We start from the raw sequence: 17,668 nt of genomic DNA, 5'->3' as shown, positions 1-17,668 counted from the left end.
ACTGAGTTAATAAGGCCAGCCAACCAAAGATCTCACTCATGACAGTAAAGACATATATACCAGGGTCTCAAAAGGCCTGAATCAGGAGTCTTAGTGACTTCTATCTGCTTCAAGTGGTGTTTTCCTATCCTGGCTGAGAATAATATTCAGAGGAAGTAACTGGCTTCCTTTCCCAGCTATGTCCTTCACACTCAGTCACTGACCCTGGCAGATTTAAATGAGTCTTCATCTGCAAGACTGCCCTGCCCAAAACATGGGTTTATCTTCACTAAAGGGGTGAAAAAAAATTATTATAGTCTGGACTGCCCATGAGCTGTAAAAGAAGAAGGATTTCACAGGCAAAGTAGAAAATTTATAATGTCATATCCATTCCATAAGAATGAGCTCCGTCCCACTTAGCACTGATGCCCATATGTAAAGTAAAATCCTGAACTAGCAGAGAGACTGGAGACTAATGCAGAGATGAACTAGTTCCAGAGTGGGAGAGATGGGGTGCTCAAAAGTGCTACAGAAATCCCAGAAGAGGTCAAAGTCAGGGAAAAAGCCTCAGAGAAGCCCTCCTTCCTTGGATCTAGAAGCCGATGGTTTCTGTGGCCATGATGGCATCACCCATTTCAACTGGAGGAAAGGAGAAGAGGATGTAAAAGTGGGAGAAATAATGTAGCATCCCTACCTTCTTCTCCACTTGGGGCTCCACTCCAGATCAGAGCTGGCCTTATGCAGACACACAGTAAGCAATCAAACACATGATGTGATTCCAGCAGAGAGACAGATGAGTAGCAGGTGCTCAGAGGACATTTGTTGAATGAGGAGCCCCAGGAGAGATTTCCCTACCCAAGAGAATTTTTCTTACTGATTGTCACATTACCTTCACCTAGAATTCCTTCATTTGACGTCCACTGGTTTGGGATAAAGCCTTGTACTTTCCAAAACTGTGCCCCACCAAACACCATATTCTGTCAGATTTTAACAAACATTCCTTCAAAGAAAAAAAAAGGTTCTTTAGTTAACTCAGTCTAGAAAATGCTGTATTCTCTATCTCCCTTGTTGAGCTTTATAAATGCATATTAAACGCTCTTCCTGAGGCAGAGGCAGCTGGAGACCTAACATGAAATTCAGGACAAGGGCTTGGCTACGCCTAAGAGCTTTGTTCCAGAAGCACAGCTAAACAGACCAGCAAGACGTCCAATCAGCCCAAAGAGCAGCAGACAAAGTTCAGAGTAGTCAACACGAGGAGATCAGTGCATGGGCAGAACTCTACCTGCTGAAGACTACCTGTAAGAAAAGGAGAAGGGACCCGGCCTGAAAGAGGCTGGAAAGCAAAGGCCACAGTCCCTGCGTTATAGTCCTGGAAAGGGCTAGGGGTTCCTCCAGGGAAAAGCCAAAATACAGGTGAGATGGAGGAGAGGCAGAGACTAGTAGACCAGACCTGTCACTCAGGGCATATACCCAGGAGTCCCTCCCTAGGGGGACACTGGCTTCAAAATTCTCATGGTCAGCAGATCCAACTACACGACTAGACGTTGCATGTGAGGCTGAGGTGGTTGGAGAGAGAGGCAGATGTGTGGTATAACCAGAAACTTCCAAAAGGTTGTGCTGATTCCAGTAAGAAACATGATCCATACTATATCAAACTTTAGGAGGTGAGAGGTGGAGACCACTCTTTAGGTGGTCCTCTAGGGAAACGTGCCAAAAGAAGTAAGAACCTCAGAGGCCTGAATGAAGCCAAAAGTCTGATCCAAAGAAAATGCTCTGGACTTAGGGTAGAAATGTAGACAGAGTAAAGTTGAAGCCTGAGGGTGAACAGCATCCATGAATTCAATTGTGAGGAGTTGAGAAAAGCACTGAGATTTGAGCTATCTGTCAAAGACTCCCTGGGATGCGTGGATTCCAATTACAAAGGCATTTTGAGAGCCTTTGTAAATGGTAAATGAAAAATGAACAGTCAACCAGGAGTGAATTCAATCCAAAACAGTTAAAAGATCTGACTCATAGGTGCTATGCTGGCATCTCTGAATTAGTTATTTTGGCTCCACAAATTAGTGAACATGGGGGAACTGCACCTTTGTATGGACACCCCAAATGCTTTGTCACTGCTTTGGACGTGGCTTATTTTACTTCCTGGTAAGCCCGATCTCAGCACAGCTCATTGGGAAAGCTGTCTATGACCAGCGGCCACAGAGGAAGCGCCCTACCCATGTCGTCACCAGTGGCTTCTTTTGCGCCACCATTTTACACCATTTCTGGGAAGCTGCCTCATGCTTCCTAAGATCTGTGATGGCCTTCTCTGAGGACATCAGAGAAAACCACAAACTCAAAGGCCTACACTCCTTGTCACATTCTGCTCGTCAGCTGTTCTCCAGACAACACCATGACTGCACAGCCAGCACACTGGTGGGGAAAGCCCAAACCCAGCTCCTCCTCGAGCACAAGAGCCTCCATTCTCACCACTCTCAGCATCTTATCTTTCCTCAAGCAAAACTGTAAAGAACACAAAATGATTCTTGGGGACCCAACTTCTCCTTTCAGGGCCTTAATCTCAATCTCAATGGTGAATCCTTCCTATCACTATGACTAGCGGCACAATGCTTTCTCCCCTCTGTCCCTGCCTTAGTCTAGTTCTCAGAAATCAATCTTAAGAACTCTTTCATACTTCCACTTACATGACCAAGATGTTTCAAAATCAAACCCTTTCCTAGAGTCTTTTCATTTTTAATAGGGTCTCAAAAAGCTTACATCAAGGGGAAAAAATGTCACTAGTAGAATTCCAAGCAACAACAAATAGTTGAGAAAAGTCTTTGAGGGGCAAGATGTCTTCTTGGTGCCCCCTGAAATTATATCACTTGACAGACCAGCCCTGTCTCTTCTTATTTCATCACCTGACACTAAAGCTATCTCCTCTGCCAGCCCAGAGGCCAGGCTCCCCTGGATCTGGGCCAACACTCACCGCCATCTGGTCTCCCTTGGAAAGGCAAAAGAGAGACACCTCTTGTTTACTCAGTAATAATTCACTGAAATAGTCATGTAACAGGTGCCACCAGCTCCCAATACATCAGTAAGGCCACACCACACCCTCATCTCTGTCGCCATCATGGCTTATTCCCTAGAACACATCAAAAGATTTTATTTGGATGATAGTAAGGCCCTCTTAAACTGTACACCAGAGTTACCAGTGGTGTTTTGACAGTGTAAGTTACACTACAATGAAGACCTAAAGGTAAAGAACAAAGGCTTTTTTTCATCCTTCCCTACAGTCAACTGGTGACTTTCCCACGTAAGTTCTTGCAGCACATCTACATACAGAACCCAGTCCTATTCCACAAACAGGGTGCTCTGGCTAAACACATCTAAACAAGCAGAACTGTGAAGTAAAGAAAGGTGGCATCTCCCCATCTTCTCTTCTTTCCCCACCCTCCTTTCTCAAATCTTGTCAGAGACAGAAGAGCTCTATGAAAACAGCATGGGCTTTGGAACTGGACAGACCTGAGGAGAAATAAATCCTAACTCAGCTTTTTATTAGCTGTCTGACCTTGGGCAAGTTACCTAACTTCTTTGACTATCAGTTTGCCCATGTGCAAAAATGGAGATAATATTTCATTGATTTGCATTATGATAACTAAATGAGAAAATATACAAAAACATCTAATTTATGTCTGGCTCTCCAGAGATGATGTTTATTCTTCCTGGCTCAGTACACACCTGGTCTCTTCATGTTCCTTTCTGGTTGTCCAAGGTGTGTGCCCCACACAAACTTTCCCTTCCTTTTCCTAAACCCTATCAAAGTTCCCATTCCTCACAAGAGCTGATCTAAATCACACTGCTAAAAGAAAAGCAATTCTGATAAAATGAAGTCAAGTAAAACATGGATGATACTGCTGGGGTTCCTATATTAACTCTGTGGGGGATGTTTCTTCATTTAAAAAAAAGTAGGGACACAGAAATTCAAATGAAAGGGAGGACTTCTAATAATGAGACTCTCCTAGAGGACAGGAAACCAGTGTATTGGCCTCTTTCCCTAAAAGCACAAACTCTGTGCTAAGGATGAGAAACCTTAGAGCTACAGAACACCATCTCAGATTGCTGCACGTCACACCTCAAATCAACAGGTCCAGAATAGAACTTGGGAGCCCTGGCTACTCCTTCTGCTCTGGCCAGCACATGCTACTTCCTTAGCCAAGAAGTTACGGTGGAGCTTTTTTTCCTAGGAGGTTTCCAATGCTATTTTAAACTCTATGGAATCAAGCAGTAACAGGATGTGATTACATTTATAGCCTTGGAACAGCCTATCTGAGGCCTGAGCTCCACTTCCAAATGGTCTCAACAAGGCCCATATTAATATAGGGGCAAAGTGGGCCTGCATCTTGACTTCTTTCTCAGTAATCTAGGAAGGAAAAACAAAGGGAAATTTCTGGACTTTCCACATCCAGAATCATGAAAGCAGATTACATTTCATTTATTACAGATTTAATTTACTACGATGAAATACAGCCTAAGTGTAATCACTTGGCACAGAATGCTAAGCTAAGGAATTCCCTGATAGCGCAATGGGTAAGAATCTGCCTGCCAATGAAGCAGACATGGGTTCGATCCTTGGTCTGGGAAGATTCTACATGCCACAGAGTAACAAAGCCTGTGGACCACACCTTCTGAGCCATTGCTCTAGAGCCTGCAAGCTGCAACTACTGAAACCCACGCACTCTAACGCCTGTGAACCACAACTACTGAGCCCGTGTGTGGCAACTACTAAAGCCCTTGAGCCCTAGAGCCTGTGCTCCACAAAAAGAGAAACAACCACAATGAGAAGCCCAGGCACTGCAACAAAGAGTACAGCCCACTCCCCTCAACTAGAGAAAGCCCATGTGCAGCAACAAAGACCCAGTGCAACCAAAAATAAAATAAATAGAATTTTTAAAATGCTATGCTGACTCTAAATCCCAATCCAGCATGGGAATTCTCACTGCGAGGAGCCCTGTAGCAGTGTACACGTTCTATGTGACTTTCTTGGCAAGGCCCCAGGGAGCCCAGAGCACTAGCCCAAGCTGGGCTCTCAGTGGTCTGGACACCACTGGGGGATGAAAAGGGCTGGTTGGCAGGTTCAGCAGATGGAATTAGGAGGAAATGAAGGTGAAATTCAAGGCCAGGGAAGAGCTGGTTCAGGCAATATTACCTGACAGCACATGCTCAGGGAACTGGGAAAGCAGAAACAACAATAATGAATATTTTAAATTATTTTCTTTTCATCCAGATAGACATTATGGTAAATATCAAAATTTTGCTGGATTTCCCTTATACTTTGCTAGACTTCCTTATACTTATTTTGTGTTTAATATTGTTTCTGAAAGATATACTCAGGGCTGAAATTATGAGGAACGTCATAATCTTATAATGAACATGAATCTGAGCAACTCCAAGAGAAAGTGAAAAGACAGGGAAGACTGGCATGCTGTAGTCCGTGGGGTCCCAAAGAATCAGACATGACTTAGCAACTGAACAACAACAGTAACAACCATAATCTTCCCATTGCTTAGACCTCTAAAGTTCTAAATCTGGTCACTGGGTTCAGTATGAAGCAATAAAAAGCAGGATTCCAAAACTCTGTGGTCAATATTCACTCCTTCATTCAGTAAACATTTCTTGATGGGCTAATAAGTGCCAAGTCTTTACTCAGTCCTGAGATACAGCAGCAAACAAAACAGATATACAGTCTAGTAAGAGGAGCTGAGAGTAAGATTAGGATCCAAAGGAAAAGGTCTATACAAGAAAACAGACAGGATTCTGTGGCCAGCACTGGGATGCAAAGGGAGGAAACCTCTTCTGGGATGCCAGCAGAAGAGACCACGGCAGACAAGGTGCTGTTCAGGGAAATGAGCTGGGTCAAACAATGCCCTTATCCTCCCATTCCTTTTAGCAGGGGCGAGAGCCACTGCAGTGGGTTGAGTTAATCAAGAACAAGTGACCAGGGTCCTCACAGTGCTACCAAGAAGCTGCTCCTTCTCTGCTCACGGCCATAGACTATGAGACGTGGCATGTAAACTATGCGTGATATTCTGAAAGCGCCAAAGAAAAACAAGAGTTGAGCTGCCTACTGGCAGGAATTCTAGGAAATACAGCAGGCCAGAAATGGGAAGCATAACAACACTTGCCAGAAGAAGCTTGGTGACCCTCCCCTGACCTGTCACTGATACTTCCCTGACATTGCAAGGAAATGAAAAGTCTGATTTCACCTGCAGGGGTACGGCCAGGAAGAGACCTGCTGAAATCATCAGGCTTCAACCAAAAGCCTCCTGAGAGGTAGGCATTTCTGCTTTAGAGTGGGAAGAGGGCAAGGAGGAGGAAACGCTGCAGCCTGCTATGTCACAGAAAGGAACCCTCTGAGCAGCTCAGCCCCAGCACTACCGTAAGTGGAAAGCTGTAGGGAAGGTGCAGAGCTGATAAGAACAATAGCAAAAGATGCAGAGTGAATGCCCAGGCATCAGAGCAGTGGCCTAAAGAGATTTCCAAGTATTTGACCTCTCCAGGCCTCAGTTTCCTTATCTGAAAACAAAGATGACAGTAAGAGCATGTATTGGTTTCCTAGAGTTGTCGTAACAAATACTACAAACTGGGTGGCTTTAAACAATAGAAATTCATCCTCTCACAGTTCTAGAGGCTAGAAGTCCAAAATACAGGTGTCAGCAGGGCCACAGTCCCTCTAAAGGCTCCAGGGAAGAATCCTTCCTTGCCTCTTCCGGCTTCCAGTAGGTGCCAGTAAACCCTGCCTACATCTCAACATGGTTGTCTTCTGTCTGTGTTGTCTCCCACTTATTATAAGAACACCAGGCACTGGATTATGGCCCAATCAAGTAATGATTTCATAACTTGATTATATCTTACAAAGACTCTATTTCCAAATAAAATCACATTCTGGGTGGATACAAATTTTTAGGGGAACACCATGCAACCCACTACACAGCACCTACCACATAAAGAATTTATATATGTAAGGTGCTTAGAACAGTTCCTGGTATATGCCATGTATGAATTAGCTGCCTTTTGTCATTATCTCCAGCAGACAGTAGCTGCCATGAAATATGTGGATGCTCTGTTGTGTATGAATCACCCTCCTTCCATTCTGAATCAGAGGCAAGAAACTGGATGGGACTAGAGTTCCAAAAAGAGCAGATGAGGACAGAGCTGGAACATGGTGGGTGTACTACCACTCAACACCCCCTCAACCAATACCCTGTCAATATACCTAGGCTGGAGGGAGGAAACATCTGCTACAGTCACATGTTTTTTGAATAGAACTTATCATTCCAAACTAACAACAGCCCTATCAAAGCAGTCTCCAAATAAGGACCCACTTAGGAGGAGCTTCCAGAGCCAGGAGAGATGCTACACCAGTGAGCCCAGCAGCTTCGTCACATAGTCAACTGAGTTCTGATCCCAAACTGCTTTATACAGCATATTCATCCCAGAATAATGCAGATCCGGGAACTTCCCTGGCAGTCCAGTGGTTAAAACTCTGTGCCTCTATTGCAAGGGGCATGGGTTCAATCCCTGGTCAGGGAACTGAGATCCCATGCATGGCATGTGGTGTGGCTGAAACGATACACAACTAACCAAAGTGAAACGAGCTGAAACAAAACAAAATAAAATGGAGCTTTGCTATTTGCTATAGCTAGGATACCTTACTTTCAAATTAGGGGAGGGAAGAATAGATTAAAGGCTCCTGTTCTTACTCCTTCAGTAAAGGGGTCTGGGACACCACTGAAAAGAAACAGAGCCAGATCAACTGCTATCTTCATATCAAAATAAATTTCAGATGGATCAAAGATTTAAAGATTTAAAAATATATATCCATACAAAGTACTCAAAGACAATAACTGTTTTTATAGTTTTGAAGTCGGAAAGAATGCCTTTTCTAAACATTGGCCTAGCAGCAAATATATTCTAAGGGAAAAGATTATCTTTGACTACCTGAAAATGTCAAACTCTTACAAACAGATAAAAAATTGCACAAAGGTGGAAAACGAAAAACAAACTGGGAACAATATCTGCATCATATACAACTGTGAACACTTTAGCTCTTACAAATTATTTAAAAAAATAATGTGCAAAGGACATGACATGAATGAGTAGGAAAATGTGCAAAGGACATGACATATCATGAATGAGTGATTTAAAAAATATATACATCTGCCCAAAAGATACTGGATTTATATTTATAAAAGATGTTTAATCTTTAATATTCACAGAAATGTACACTAAATCATATTTATTGCCATGTCTCAGTTACTATTCAAAGCATTTTACTTGGACTAACTTATTTACTTCTCATGAAACGGGTGCTATCATTAACCCTACTTTACCAAAGATGAAAGGGGGATAGAGAAGTTAAATGACTTACCCAAGGTCACATAATAAGTGGCTGAGTCATAATTCAGTCCCCACCAGGCTAGCTCGAGTCACAGCCTCAACTACCACGTTACAGTGACAAGACCACGTGTCATCTGTCACGTGAGGAAGACAAAAAACACACAAGCCAGAGTTACTGATGATATGGAGAAAAGGCAATCCCATGCACTGCTGGTGTTAACACTATTACATGTAGTTTAGCTCCATGAACCAACATTTTAACTGCATATCCTTTAACTCAGTCATTCCATTTCTTGAAATTTATCCAAAGGAGATACATAGACAAGAGTATAAAGATTACGTACCAAAGTATTTTCTAAAGAATGTACATAATAACACAAGTACTACAAATAAAAACCTCAATAAGCATACCAAAAATCCAACAAATTCATTCATTCAACAAATATTTATTGAGCTGTATACCTGGAGCTGGTACTAAGCAACAGGTACAGAAAAAGTAGATTAAAAAAAAAAATCCCTATTTTCATGGAGCTGACATTCTAATGAAGGGTGTTAGGCAATAAACAAGAAAAAAATAGTAGTATAGCATGTTGGGCGAAACGCTATAAAGAAAATAAAAGGAGAGAAGGGAGAGGGTAAAGGAAGAGGGATTGTTACAACTTGAAGTAAGAGTATCAGGGAAGTCCCCACTGATTAGAGATGAGATAAACAGATTAAACACTAAGTAATATGCATATGGTATATCAACACGTGGAAATATAATTCAGCCATTAATTCTGTGTTTACTGACATGAAAAGATGTCTGTAACACACAATCCAACAAAAAAAAGATTCTCACTACACACAAAAAATAGGTAACTATGTAAGGTAATGAATGTGTTAACCATATTGTTGTAATCATATCAAACCATCACACTGCACACCTTAAACATACACAATGTTATATGTCAATTACATCTCAATGAAACTAGGGGAAAAAAGGAGAAAAGGATTACAGAACAGTTTTAAAGAAGAAAAACACTATTAAGGTATGGATCCATTCATGTGAAATTATTAATACATGTGTGCACATGGTTATGCTCTAAATGGGAAAGAAAACAACAAAGAGGTTGATAACACCAAGCAAGGGTCTAGGCTGAGTTCCAGGTAAGTGGTACAGGCAGCATATGTTTGTTCTCCCACCCACTCATTCACCCTCCTCTGCACACCTATGCTTTGCTCCAGAAAGGATTATAAGGACAGCAAATCCACCGAGTCCCACAAGTTCATTAACTCTCCCCATCCTCCTGCTCTTCCCAGAAGCCAGGACAGTGATAGCGTGAAAGGAATAAAAGCTTAAGATGAAGAAAAGCTGAGAGGTCATAACATGGATGGAGGGAAGCCCCCAGAGATTGAGATTCCTCTACCTCAGCACACAGGAAACATCCTGGGAGGTGTATTTGCTCCCTGAAAATCTCTAGGATTTGAAGCAAGTCTATCTGATTTAGATTCTCTAGTCCAGCTCCTACTATACCCCAAATGCCTTGCAGGGCAGCCAAGAGCAAGACTGACTCATTCATAGGGCGGTGACAAGCCACAGCAGGCCACAACACTGCCCCGGCATACCAGTGCCCACATCTTCCTTGGAGCAGAAAATGACACAGAGCTGAGCCCTTTTTGCCCCCTACTTATCCCTTCCTCCATGCCTGGACCCACCAACAAGCTACCCTGGCTATGCCATGACACTTTAGAGATAAAGACTTCCCCACTAAGATCCTCAGGCCAGGTCTCCACCAAGAAAGCTGCCCAAGGTGACCAGCCCTGCCAGTGTGATAGAAACATTTTCAGCTGGGATGCAGTTTTGAGTATATCCCTAGGTCCAGATATTTTGCTCTCAAATATGTGGAAGCAGAATACACTTCTGGTTTGAGCATAAAGCCACAAACAAGAAACCGGCAACTTCCTAAAGGTGGAATCCATGTTGCTATTCCCTATTTCTTTAGCCTGAGGGTAACCATGGAGGCACATGAATAGAGATAGGGGACCTAGGGAAAGATTTGACTATTTCAAAATATTTTTCAAACACTATCTGTCGTGTTTTGGATACCTACTCTATGCTAGGCCCTATGTTAAGAGCTTTCATATACTTACACCAAAAATGACAAATTACTTTTATCAAACATTCCTATTATGTGCTACTAAAGTTAGACACTTAAGGCACAAACAGGTCCAACTACCCAGGTGATAGCTGAATATCCAGGCTTGAAATTAGGTTGAGGGTAAAAATCTGAGACTCTCCTCCAGGCTACAACACAGAAGAATCACTATATTACTACTATCAGGCCACAGCCTCAAGGCCCCATTCCAGCTTCTGCTCTCTCTCCTGGGCTTTCAGAAGGTAACATCACACACAGACACACACACACACAAACAAATCAAACACATTTAGTCTGCAAGAGGAAGAAATTCTTCACTAGTGAAGAGTGTAAGGTCAATCAGAGAAAAACCAAAGCAATCATCTCTTCAGGAGAAGAGTCTCTTTCTCTCTTTATCTACCTCTCTCTAGTCTTTCCTGAATACGCAGTTATTGAGCAGCTTCTATTATGCTTATCGCTATAGGATATAATCATAAGACATGCCTCCTGTGCAAGAATTTACTCTATTTAGAAAGACAGGGGGCGCCGGGACTGCGTGAGGAGATGAAGCCGGCGGTGGACGAGATGTTTCCTGAGGGCGCCGGGCCGTATGTGGACCTGGACGAGGCAGGAGGCAGCACCGGGCTCCTGATGGACTTGGCAGCCAATGAGAAGGCGGTTCACGCAGAGTTTTTTAACGATTTTGAAGATCTCTTTGACGATGATGATGTCCAGTGAGCTCTCTCCAGCGGTGCATTTGGTCAAGCTTCGCCACAGGGTGGTGTGGCGGGTCTCCTTAAAGGACAGTTTCAGGTGATTCCAGAGAACTTGTGGGAATCGACTGAAATTAGGAGATTAGCCAAGAAAGAGAAGAAGGTTTTAACCATCTGGAGGAGGTCTGTTAAACTCTGAATGTGGCCAGCTTTTGTCCTTAACTTCAGTTAAAATAAAGTGATGTTATTATTTGCAAAAAAAAAAAAAAAAAAAAAAAGAAAGACAAAATCAACACACAAGAAAGCTGTCATTGAAAAAGGCAACTCCAGTGTATATGTAAAACTGAAGCAGACTGACAGATACAGAAGACAAACTAGTGGTTATCAAAGAAGAGAGGGACAAATTAGGGATTACAGATACAAACTACTATGTATAAAGTAGATAAGCAAAAAGGACACATTGTATGGCACAAGGAATTACAGCCATTATAATAGCTATCTTAAAATGGAGTATAATTTGCAAAAATACTGAATCACTATGCTGTACACCTGATACTATGTAATATTGTAAATCAACTATACTTCAAAAAAGAGGGAGGAACGCTAAGACTTCCAGTGCAAGAGTGGTACAAGTAACACAAATGGAGGGGTAAATGATGTTAGACGAATGGTACACATAGGCATCTTCAATTTCAAGCACCATCTCCCCTTTTTTTGGCCTATTCTTAGTAGAAATGTGTCTCACTTCAAGAAAAATCTCAAATACAAAAATACAAGACATAAAATTGGGAATTATTCACTAGAAAAAAGGATTTTTTTTTTTTTGAGAAAAAAGGATTTCTTTGCTGTAAAGTTTAAGACACGTAAGACAGTAAATTTTATGTGTTTTTATCACAATTTTTTTTAAAGGCAATATATATAGGGGTTAAAAATTTCAGCAACACAGTAAGATTAAAAAAACACAGAAACAGACCTCCAAAGGTAGTCTGTTTATAGCAAATATAGAGTCCTCTCCTTTTTTCATACAAATACTAATACTAGCATGCCATAAACTCTTCTCTTGCTTGCTTTAGTTTTCTCTTAACAATAGACCTTAGAGATTGCTCCATATTTGTGTATGTGTGTGTGTGCACATGTGTGTGTGAGAAGGTGGGTATATCTTTCTTTTTAACTGCTATATAATAAATAAGGTGCTATCCACCATATCAACTAGTCCCTTATCAACATTAAGATATTTTTTATCAAAATGTGTCAAAGCCTTTGCCCACCAATTTTTGCACATTTTTCCCCTCAACAAAAATGTTCAGATTTCACCCTTCATAATACTTCCAAGCAACTGTGCTGTGTGCTAAGTCACTTCAGTCATGTCCAACTCTGTGTGATGCTATGGACTGTAGCCTGCCAGGCTCCTCTGTCCATGGGATAATACTGGAGTGGGTTGCCATGCCCTTCTCCAGGGGATCTTTCCAACCCAGGGATTGAACCCACATCTCTTATGTCTCCTGCATTGACAATCGGGTTCTTTACTACTAGCGCCACCTGGGAAACCCAACTATGAATGATAACTGACATTTGCTTTAGTTTGAATTTAACAGTGCTTCACTTAGGCTCATCTCTACTAGGTTGTATGTTGCGGTTGTCACAAGGAATCACCAAAGATACAACTAATGAACATGGAATACACACACCATCCTCTGAATAATTTGTTCATCCTTCATTCTATCATCTATCTTTATAAAGGGTTTGTCAATGATACAGCAGTCCTCCCTTATCCGTGTGAGATACATTCCAAATCTTGGAACCATGGACAGTACCGAACCCTATATATACTAAGTTTTTTCCTATGGCATGCACAGTGTAGGTATGCTGGACTAAAGGATGATTCACATCCTGGATAGGAAGGAGAAGGATGGCACAAGATTTCATCACATTACTCAGAACAACATGCAATTAAAAACTTATGAATTGTTTATTCATGGATTTTTCCATTTAATATTTTCAGACCTGAAGTAACTGAAGCTGCAAAAAGCAAAACCTCCGGTAAGGGGGAACTACTTCTACCTTTTACTGTGTTTAATGCTGAGAAAATTAAAAATATACATACATACACACACACACACTCATTACTTAAGTAATCTCTTCTAAAAACACCTCCTTCATTTCAGAGTCTCTGAGTTTGCTATTTGGTGTCTTTTAGAGAAAGCACAGTGAGACAAAATGACTGAGGGCTCTGTAGACTCACAGGGTTTAAATCTCGGTTATTTCAAGTTAATCCACTTCTCAGAGCCTCTGGCTTGTCATCTGTAGACCAAGGGCAATGCCATGTATCTCCCACATAAGGAAAATCGCCATATAGGGTGAAAAGTCCATTCAAGGGGACCCAAGTGCTTTCTCTATTGAATTAGAACTGCCTGGGGAAGTCAAGGAATTGCTCAGAGAAGCGGTAAACAACAAGAAGGAATCTGGTCAGTCAATGAGAGAAGGGGTGCCTCTGGCAGAGGTAACAACACACATGCCAAGGGTAAGAACTGTGCAGAGCCACAAAGTACCAACGCAGGTACTAATAAGAAGGTGAAAGGCAATTTAGTCAACAAGTACCTCTACACACTAGGCACTGAAGACAGAATCACGAGCAAGAAAGTCCCTGCCCTCATGGAGCTTACAGTGTAGTAAGAGAAAGACAAACGAGTGAAAAGCCATAAGTGGTCTAGTGGAAGCAAACAGGGTGCTATGATAATAATGTGGCGTTGCTTTACACAGAGAGGCCAGAAAAGACCTCCAAAATGAGATAATGCTCAACTGAAACTTAAAGGCAAGGGATAATGAGGTGAAGAGCAGGGTACACAGTATTCTAGGCAAAGGCCCTGAAGCCAGAGAACTGTAAGCAGGTGATGATCCATGCAGGAGATAAAGGGAAGAGGGGCTTGAAATGAGACTTGAAATACAGGGAGGGACCAGATCTTATTGGCCTTGTAGGCCACAATTTGAGTCAAAATGTGCAAGACTTTATTCCAACCTGAGACATTTGGACTTGACTGTATAGGTAACATGAATGCAACAAGGGATTTTAAAAGGAGAGACGAGGCTGGGTTGTTTTATAGAAGGACAGTAGAAGCTTTTTAGAGGATCGCTGCAATAGGGAGTGACAACAGCTTGGAGACCAAAAGACAGCCTACATTAGGGCACAGTCACTGTGTACAGAAAAAGCAGCATCCCAGAGGCAAATCTGAAGTGCAGTTGGCAGCCTTCAAAGTCTACGTTCCCCTGGAGAAGGAAATGGCAACCCACTCCAGTATTCTTGCCTGGAAAAGTCCATGGACGGAGGAGCCTGGTGGGCTGCAGTCCATGGGGTTACATGACTGAGCACGCGTGCATGAGGGTGGAGGGAAATGGGTGGGTAGCAATAAACTGGTAGAACTAAAAAAAAAAAAAAGTCTACATTCCATCCAGCTTTCTCAGTCCAAAGCCTAAGTCCCCAGTATATTCCAGAGCTACTGACCTGCAGTCTACCCGGTCATTAAGGCTCTCTTACCAGATAGTCTGCCTCACTGGGAATGTGTGCCCACCACCAGCAATGAGAAGATGAGGTACACAGAGACAGTTATCCACTGTCCCCACTGGATGACAGGTGACAGTCTAAGGTTCCTGGGACCTCAGGATCCAAGTAAAGACTTCAAATCCTTTTCTTTCCCCTTTAGGGGAGGGGTAAGGGGAAGGTGGTCAAAAGAGTCCTCTAAGTCAGAGTTTCTCCAAATATGGTTTGTAGATGATGACTGGTGTCAGTCACCTAGAAGGCCAATCAAAATGCAGATTCCTGGTTACCACCCATACCAATTTTATCAAGATAGCAGGAGTAAAGACCAGGAATCTGCCTCTTTTATTTTATATTGGAGTATAGCCAGCCGATTAACAATGCTGTGACAGTTCCAGGTGCACAAGAGAGTGACTCAGCCGTACATATACATGTGTCCATTCTCCCAGGAATCTGCATTTTAAAGAAGTATCCAACTCCTCAACACTTGCCTCCATGGGTAATTCTGATATATTAAAGCCTCAAAACTGTAGCTCTAGGAATAGGGCTAATGGAGGAAAGCTGACTGGCAATGTCAAAACCAGGGGACTGCATAGAGCCAAGACTCAAGCTGGGCAGGAAATAAACTAAAAAAGGAGTCAGAAGGGCTTATGAAATTTGAAGGCCCCCAAAGCAGAAAATAGAAGGCAGGACATCAGAGCATGGGGATTAGAGAGCAGAGGAGTCAAAGACAGATAGCACTCTTGGGGCAATCACTAACGATGGCCATGATCTCCAGCTGCCTTAGGTTGGGTTTTCCCAGGAAGCACTAGGAGGGGAGTGCAGAGGCTTCATCTCACACAGACCAGCTGACTGGGCCTTGGATGTCCAGTATGTGCATACAATCACTCCATCCAACCATCATAAAGGGGACAACACCCCTAATCAGTAAGTACTGTGTCTATCCCAGTGATTCCCCTTCAGCATCCACCACGATGCCAGCTATTGGTCAGGCTATAGAAGAGCACCAGGCTACGTAGAAAAACATACAGAACACCTCTAAAGGGTAATGACTAGCCCTACTGACCAAGATTCCTTACGTGGCACATCAGAGCCCTCTAACATTGCCATAAACTCTAGGACAACTCCAGATAAGAAACTTTGAAGCCCACTGCCTTCAACCTTCAGATCCTACCATCCATGCACACTCAGCCAGCCTTTCACTACTCTTTACTAGGCCTCACCAAGGGAGTCCCACCCTAATATTCTACACTCCCATGTCCCTCCTCAAACTTCAGAGAGAAATTCCACAGATTCAGGTTAGGCAGGAAGTTCTAAACTCCTGAGGCTAGCTCCTATGCTTAATTTGGAGGGAGGAGGTAGCCTGAAGGAGTGCTCACCACACCTGAAGGGAGTACCCTCAGCCCACCAGAAGCGAGCACCAAGAGATTGCTGAAGGCTTCTGTACAGGAAAACTTATTAAAAATATGAGCGAGTTGAACCTAATACATTTAAAAGGAGGGAAGGTAAGCTCCCGGGAGCAGAAATTAAAGCAGGGGCGGAGTGAGGTAAGATAGGATTTCTGGGGATTTGACTTTAAATAGCATATAAAACACAAAGCAATACAAAATTTAGTTCAAACTTTTATGTGTTAACTATCTGATCCTTCCTATAATCCAACAGCTGGTTTTACACTAAAGAAGTAACAATGCTAGAAGATAATTTTAGTAATCCCAAAGATTATTTATGGCTTTAATCCTGAACTGCTTGCCCTGTCCCTTCTTACACTCCACCCATGATCCTGATTCTCTAGGTTTTTCACCTAATGATTCAGCTTCCAACTTCATCCTTGCCTCATCTTATTACCCCTAAGGCCTTTTGCTTTCTTCCTTGCTTGCTTAGGACTGCACTCCACTCTCAGCTATTCTGCCATCAAACGTTCAAATAATCCGCCTATTCAGATCCTCAACCTTGATCCTAGGTACGCATGTCCCCTTCATGGCCAAGTCCCCTTGGCCATGGCCAAGGATCGATAGGAGATACCCAAGCGGTGGCAGGGCATTTAAGGAAGCGTGTTCTAGGCAGATTAAACAGCCTATATAAAGTCCCTGCAGCAAGAAAGCTTAACTAAAGAGATGGGATGAGCTGGGGAGGTCATGGTAGAGTACACCATGGCAGATGATGCTGGAGAGACCAAGAAGGAGGGTCTCATAAGGCACATGAAGCTGTTTTATCATTCTCTTACAAGTATTCACTGAGTGCTTACAATGTACCAGGCACTGTCCTGTTTTACTGCTGTAAATAAAACAGACAATATCCCTATTCTCAGAGAATTGACATTCCACTTGATGGAGACTATAAACAAATATGTGACTAAACTAGAAAAACATCACTTGTTAGCAAGTGCTATGTAAAGAAATAAACAGGTGATGTGCTGGAATGTACGTATGTAAGTGGCTACTTCATAATCATTAGGTGGTCAGGGGAAAGCCTCTCTGAGGAGATGACATTTAGAAGTAAGTATCCAGGGACTTCCAGGTGGTCCAGTGGTTAAGACTCTGCACTTTCAATGCAGGGGGTGTAGGTTCAATACCTAGTTGGGGAACTAAGATCCCATATGCCACATGACAGTCAAAAATTTTTTTAAATAATAAAAAAAAATAAAAGTAGGTGTATCTAAATAAAAAGGAATGAGCCATTCAAAAATCAAGGGAAAAAGCATTCTAAGTGTGGGTAACAGTACACACATGCAAAGGAGTTAGATCATGATCATTGTTACATTTTATAAAGATCACTCTGGCTGCAGTGTGGAGAAGGGAATGGAGGTAGAGGAGAATAAAATCAAGACTGGAGACAGAAATGAAAGTGGATACATTAAGAGGAAGAAGCAGCAGACAATAACGATGATGATGATAATAGCTAATACTCACATTAGCACATACTAGGTGCCTATCCATTGTTCTAAGCATTTT

At 42.4% G+C, this 17,668-nt stretch overlaps 1 non-coding gene and 1 pseudogene across 50 annotated transcripts in view; one reads left to right on the top strand and one right to left on the bottom strand.

The window, feature by feature from the left end:
• The window catches only part of LOC145546749 (uncharacterized), a 61,333-nt gene that overhangs the window by 25,055 nt on the left and 18,610 nt on the right, over positions 1-17,668 (bottom strand). For 30 of the 49 annotated variants that reach the window (XR_014083190.1, XR_014083198.1, XR_014083228.1 and 27 more), the window contains one exon: positions 8,390-8,492. The exons of 14 other annotated variants lie outside the window; for them this stretch is intronic. This is a non-coding gene — a transcript (uncharacterized LOC145546749). Of the gene's footprint in view, positions 1-868; positions 980-8,389; positions 8,493-17,668 lie in introns of all 49 variants that reach the window. 5 more of the 49 variants (XR_014083208.1, XR_014083199.1, XR_014083197.1 and 2 more) reach the window with 1 other exon arrangement.
• LOC145546752 (COP9 signalosome complex subunit 9 pseudogene) lies at positions 8,778-11,474 on the top strand (annotated as a pseudogene). Its single transcript, XR_014083234.1, has one exon. The product of XR_014083234.1 is annotated as a COP9 signalosome complex subunit 9 pseudogene (transcript).

Source organism: Giraffa tippelskirchi, chromosome 4 (genome assembly GCF_054371585.1).
Source record: "Giraffa tippelskirchi isolate mGirTip1 chromosome 4, T2T-mGirTip1v1.2.pri, whole genome shotgun sequence".
Taxonomy (NCBI): domain Eukaryota; kingdom Metazoa; phylum Chordata; class Mammalia; order Artiodactyla; family Giraffidae; genus Giraffa; species Giraffa tippelskirchi.
The sequence above is the reverse complement of the archived record's forward strand: the minus strand, read 5'-3'. Positions and strand labels throughout refer to the sequence as shown.